Here is a 6,008-nt window from a genome sequence, read left to right as displayed (position 1 = left end):
ATTCTGAGGTAGGCACACCAATACATTATTTTGGGGAGAAAAAAAAAGAATTTATTCTATTAGGAATTCACTGCAAATTGAGAATGAAAGTAAATTTAAAAGCCTTTCCACAGAAAATGTTTCTTTCAGGTACTGTTTATTTTTTTGTTTGCTCTAGATTATTCAATTTCCATATAGGAACAATGGGAAAATATCACCATAGTATCTTAATTCCTGATAATTAAAACTTGGACAACTTAAAAAATGACTGATAATTAACATTTAGAAAGGAAAGATCTTTTATGAAAAGACTGGTGAACTCACAAGAACACAGTTTTCAAATGAATTTCTGAATTTCTGAATGTTTTGTAAGGGCTCCATTGCTTTCAGGTAGGTATGCCAGCTGCATACACACACGCACATGACAAACTTCGCCTTAGCATCTTCCAGAAATACTTAACACAATACTTAAATTCATAGCAGAAATGAACAACTCAGTGATAAAGAATCTTACTTTTCTCACTCTAAAAATGAAAAGCTTAGAATGTAAGAAGAATCAGGAATCAAAATAAGAGGCTGTATACAATTTAGATTTATTTTAAAAAATCAGCTGAGTCCCAAAGCCTGAAATGCAATGTTTGCATATTCAAAGACTTTAAATCTGTTTTAGTATTATTTCAGAATTAAAATATTTTAAAAATCTATGTGTCACTGTATTCAGAATTTAAAACTGCATATCAAAAGCATATAGAGGCACATCCCTTTAAATATTAGCTAGCAAATTATTTTCTGGCACAAAACAATTCTGTTCCTTATGTATCATGAAGGCTATATGTAGTATTTATATTTTTCCACTGATAAAGTTCATAAAGTAAACCTGAAAATCATTTTGACAGTGAGAGTGCACGTGTCTATTTTTACAAACTTGCAATGTGTCATTGGTGTTTTTAAATAATTGCTTAATGTTCATTTCTTTGTGGAGCAACTGAAGGTAAAAATAAATGTACTATATATGATAAGGATTCCGCATTTTCTTTTCAACTGGTATGAAAAATGGGAATGTATGAATGTCAAGTGACTTAACAATAATAGAAGTTAGGCATTTTCAGCCACACAGGAAAGAATGTTTTGGATTTTATCAAACAGCTGGCCAGAATGAAACAAGTTTTATATTAGACATTTGAGCATACAACCTAGGCAAAATCAGCTTTCTGAAAGTGAATACAATGATGTGCTTTCAGAGCTGAAGACTGTCTTTAACAAGCCAAACATATCAATTAAAAACATGAGGAAATTCCTGGAAATGTAGCCATAAGAAATATTAGGTTAAAAGAAAGCCAGAGAACATGACCTGATGACAAATCCGTGAGTGAAGTTCAGTGGCATTGCATCATGACTTGGTGCTATTTTGGGAGGTTTGAGGTCTGAGATTATTTTGATAGAACTTGAAAGCCTATCTAATTGCAAGTACCAACCTACGTGCAAACCTTTACACCACTGTAAAACGAAAGAAACATCAACATTCAATTCATTCGGATTCAAAAATCCTTGATCCTGATAGAGGAATTGGAAATTGGAAATCACATCCTACCTTCTCTCCATCCTGAAGATATTAAATACAGAGATTTAAATGTGAGAGAAAGATTCAGCAGTTCTCTCTGTAGCACACTCAAGGCCACGTTCTTTACCTGTGGTGGGTGTCAGGGCTTATTGGCACAAATCCCATACATACAAAGTGTTCAGCTAAAGAACGATCCACTTTATCTGCTGGCTTAAGAATCGCATACCCACTAAATCAAGACAGCGTAATACTACTATGCTGCTCAGCTGTGTCCAGACTTTATAAATATTGCAAGCTAGAGAGAGCAATGGCATTTATTTTTAGACGGAGAGAAAGACAGTGTGACTTCACATGCTTGTTATCTAGACTCTTCAGATGTCGATCAACAGGTGTGAAAAGCTTTCCTCAGCTATGTTACGACTGCATAAACAACAGGGCTATTCTAAGATGAGCTGGAAACACATGAAATTTTAACTCTTCAAATGAGCAAGACAAACTTTGCATCTAAACATACACCAGATTGGTTTACAGAGTGCTTCTGTATCAACTGTTCCAAGACAAATGCTTTCATTCTCTTACATAATGTCAGAATGCTACCAACAACCTGAAACTTCAAAACCTTTTTAAAGCAGTTAAAATAAACTCTGTGTTTCCAATAACTCAACAGCCTTCTTCGGTTTCCAACCGCATTCCAACACTTTAAAAATATATTAACGATTTTGTTCAGATCAGAAATGTGCTTTTGAAATCCCTCATCATTCCACTTAACTACATTTTGCTTCACATCATACAGCAGTTTCAAAGTGCATAAAATGATTACCTTTATGATCAAATTCAACTAGATGATCTTTAGCAGCACTGCTAACACACACCATCCACTAAAGGGAAGTCATTCAGCAGAACCAAATTAGAGCTAAATAAGCTCTCCCTGAAATACACATTGAGTAGATGCCACATCCTCAGAGCCAACTGATTTGCTCGCACTGTACCATGCAGCCTGCTACTTACTGTAGACATAATTTTAAGACAAAATATTTAGTAAACACAAGCAAGTCTTTGAGCAACAGGAAAAATCCCTGGCAATTTTTTTCAGTCTTTCTTTTCTAGATAATCATTTGAAAACAAATTTTTATACGTCTCATTCTTTATAAAATTACTTTTTACAATCTTTTTAGTATATTCCCGATCTAAGAGGTTTTTAATTGTCCTGCTAAACCAGCAGCCTACAGAATGTTAAATTTTAACTAGACCAGGTACACTAAAGAGACATGGCTGGAATAATATGTTCAATGGCCCAAACAAACAAACAAACAAAAACCCACCATAATACATGGAGCCGAATTTCAACACTTTCAAGAAAAAAAAAAAAAGTTGTTTGTAGCATTACACAAAACCTGAAGGGGGCTATTAACACCTCATATGACTGAACAAGGCACAGAAATACTCATTCTCCTTGTAGGCAGAAATGAAGTTTCAGAGCATCAGCTTAACAGCCAGTAGAATTACAAGGTACTTATAGGTTGTGCACATACACAAAGCACAGGCAATTTTTCTTTAAAAAAGAGTAAAACCAAGGAGAAGCTATGACTGCACACAAGACAATTTGTTTGTCATTCTATTTATAGGTAAACTCTTTAGGTACCTATAGGTATACTCTTTTCATGTATTGACTATTTCATTTGTGTGCAGAACTCATTCAAAATTCTTAATGAATGCTAGCTACTTAGTAATCATGTTTCTGACTGAAATTTCTGTAACTGGCAGCATCATAAATAATTGTTGCCACTGCTACACTTGGCTAACATTGGAACATCTACAGCCTGCCCATTTAAGGAAGCTGGGAGGGTGTTAAAACTAAAATAGATAATATTTAACAAAAACGTTTTAACTTTGGCTCTTTAATTAATTGCAAGAATTACATGACTTGATGTTTTATTCTTCAAATTCACTCTATTTCATTTTCACTGCAATATCTCTAGCCTCAAAATTACATTTACTTTTACAGAAAGCACTGCTGTTTACTGCTCTACATCTTGCACCTCTTTGAGCGAGCCAATTCAAAACTGTACCTAAGCAGAATGCATGAAGTGATAAGTACAATTCTTTTACAGCAAGATTCTTCCATGACCTCCCTAATTTCATTTTATTATTTATAAAAGAAGCACATAATGCGAGAATACTCAGATAGAAAGACAATCCAGCTGCAAACAGGCACTGTGCAGAGAATAGCTACCCCACAGCTTAAAATCCAGACTAAGCAGATCAGGCAGATACAGTATAGAAGGGAAAAGACACTGCAAATAACAAATAACATGATAATTTACAAATATTTGGCTCCTTTGCTTCCTTTCACAGAAGACTGGTGGACTGAAGTAAAACAAAACAAAACAAAACAAAAAAAGCTCCCAAACTGTAAGAGTTAGTAAGCAAGAGAAAAATGCACAAGCGATGATTTAATAGAAAACAAAAACATGCAGGTAAAATGTGTAAAAATTAATCATACACCAAGACGGAAGCAAAAGCTTTCATTAACTGATCCAGTTGCTGGGTAGGTCATAAAAATTTCTCTCTTCCCTGAACTCAAATGAATTGTAAAAAAAATGTGAGACCAAGTAGGGATTCTTCACTGTTAACAGGACTAGTTGTTCACACTTCTATGGGAGTGTAAACTAATTAATGATGACATAATCACAAGATTTTTTTGATCCCAACACAGGATTATAATTCTAAAAACGTTCACATATTTCTTCTCTGACTCATAATTTATCCAGCCTTTTCCATTCTCATTATGATTTATGAGATTCTTCTCCACACGTACATATACCACAGAGCTCTATTAATTGTCTTTCCCATTTACTTCCTATTCACTGCCTATTAGCAACTGCCCTTTCTGAATCAAGAACTGCTCTCATCTATCACAGTGGATGAAAGAATGACATTTCAGAAATAATTATTGAGATACGGGTGCTGCCTTTCATTACAGATCCACAACAAAAGCTAGTGAGGTAAGTCCCCTTCTGCAGAGTGGATTGCTGTGACAAAAGGCTGTTCTTTTGAAGTTACACCTGAACACAGACGCGGCTTTTGAAGACTACTGTAGAATAGTGTCAGCTATTGCCCACCTCTAGATGAAAGTAATGATTGAATAAAATATATATTTTAGCATCTGAACGGATAATGAGCAATCAAATCACTCCTAATTCTTCTGTGGCACATAAAGAAAAAACGCAAAACCTCTGAGGCACTCATACAGCAGTGCTGCATGGGACCTCAATGCTGTTTGCCAGAAGAATTTTCATATTAATTCAATTTTCCAAAACAGAACTTTCTCTGAAATGCTGAAAGGGCTCTAATTCATGCTATCACCACAATACAAAACATAATACAGTAATACGAAATGAGGATATTCTCCTATTCTGCTAGTTCACTAGTTCACAGACCAGGAAAAAAAAAAAAAAAAAAAAGTGTTTAACTTTTTATTTCAATTTATGTACTGGATATGTGGGAGAAATGAATTAATAGTATCCTAATCAGAATAATATAATACTTACTTACATACATTCCCTATATTTAAAAAAAAAAAAAAATCATCAAATTTGCCACAGTGGTGACAAAAGAATATTTTTTTCATTTATTATAGGAATCTGTCCTTGACACTTCAGATCTCCCTGAAACATGTCAATTTCAGTAAACTGACAGCAGCTCTAACTTATACATTGCCTCCCAAGTTAGAAAGCCAAACTGATGTCACCAATTATTTAATGCATTCTATCTCTATGATCACCTCATCAGATCTTAATGCTTCACATACTTGGATACTTACTGCTATGTTTTAATAAATGTGACCAGGTTGCACCTGTTCAAAGGTTCATGGAAGCTATCCACTCAGTCTCACAATAATCAAGAGGTAACAGCTGCCCCTGTAGCTGATTTAATATTTCTGCCATTCTTATGGGGATAGACAAATGAACCAGCTGTTAATGTTTAAACTAGATTTCCCTAAGAACATTCCTGGGTCTATAAAGACCTGAGTCATACAGTCTTAAGACAGTTTGGTATGTGATACTGCAAGCTAGGACAGCAGTACGTTTTTAAGTCTCTTTCTGCCACATTGTTGCTTTTTGTTTGTTTTTTAAATGAAAACAGTAAGTGAATGGCGTTCTTTAAGGAGGAGGCAATCAACGTCAGATGCCAGTTAAGGAAAATGCCAGTAATCCTGGGTAATTCTTTCACCCTCATTCTGAAATAATATTTGCAATTTATCTGAAGTTTTTCATTAGATGACATTGAAATGACTCATAAATTAATATTTTTTGCAGTCTTTTGAAGGGTGGGAAATGTACTCAGCATCAGTTTCAAAAAGAATTTTTTTTTAATTTCTCCCAAAACTGTTTACCTTCTTATTGGAGTCATCAGAACAAGAACATGAACAAATAGTAGAATTCTCCTCAGGTCTTCAAGTAGAAAC

Source organism: Tetrao urogallus (assembly GCF_951394365.1).
Source record: "Tetrao urogallus genome assembly, chromosome: 4".
Classification (NCBI taxonomy): Eukaryota; Metazoa; Chordata; class Aves; order Galliformes; family Phasianidae; genus Tetrao; species Tetrao urogallus.
This window is presented reverse-complemented; position numbering follows the sequence as displayed.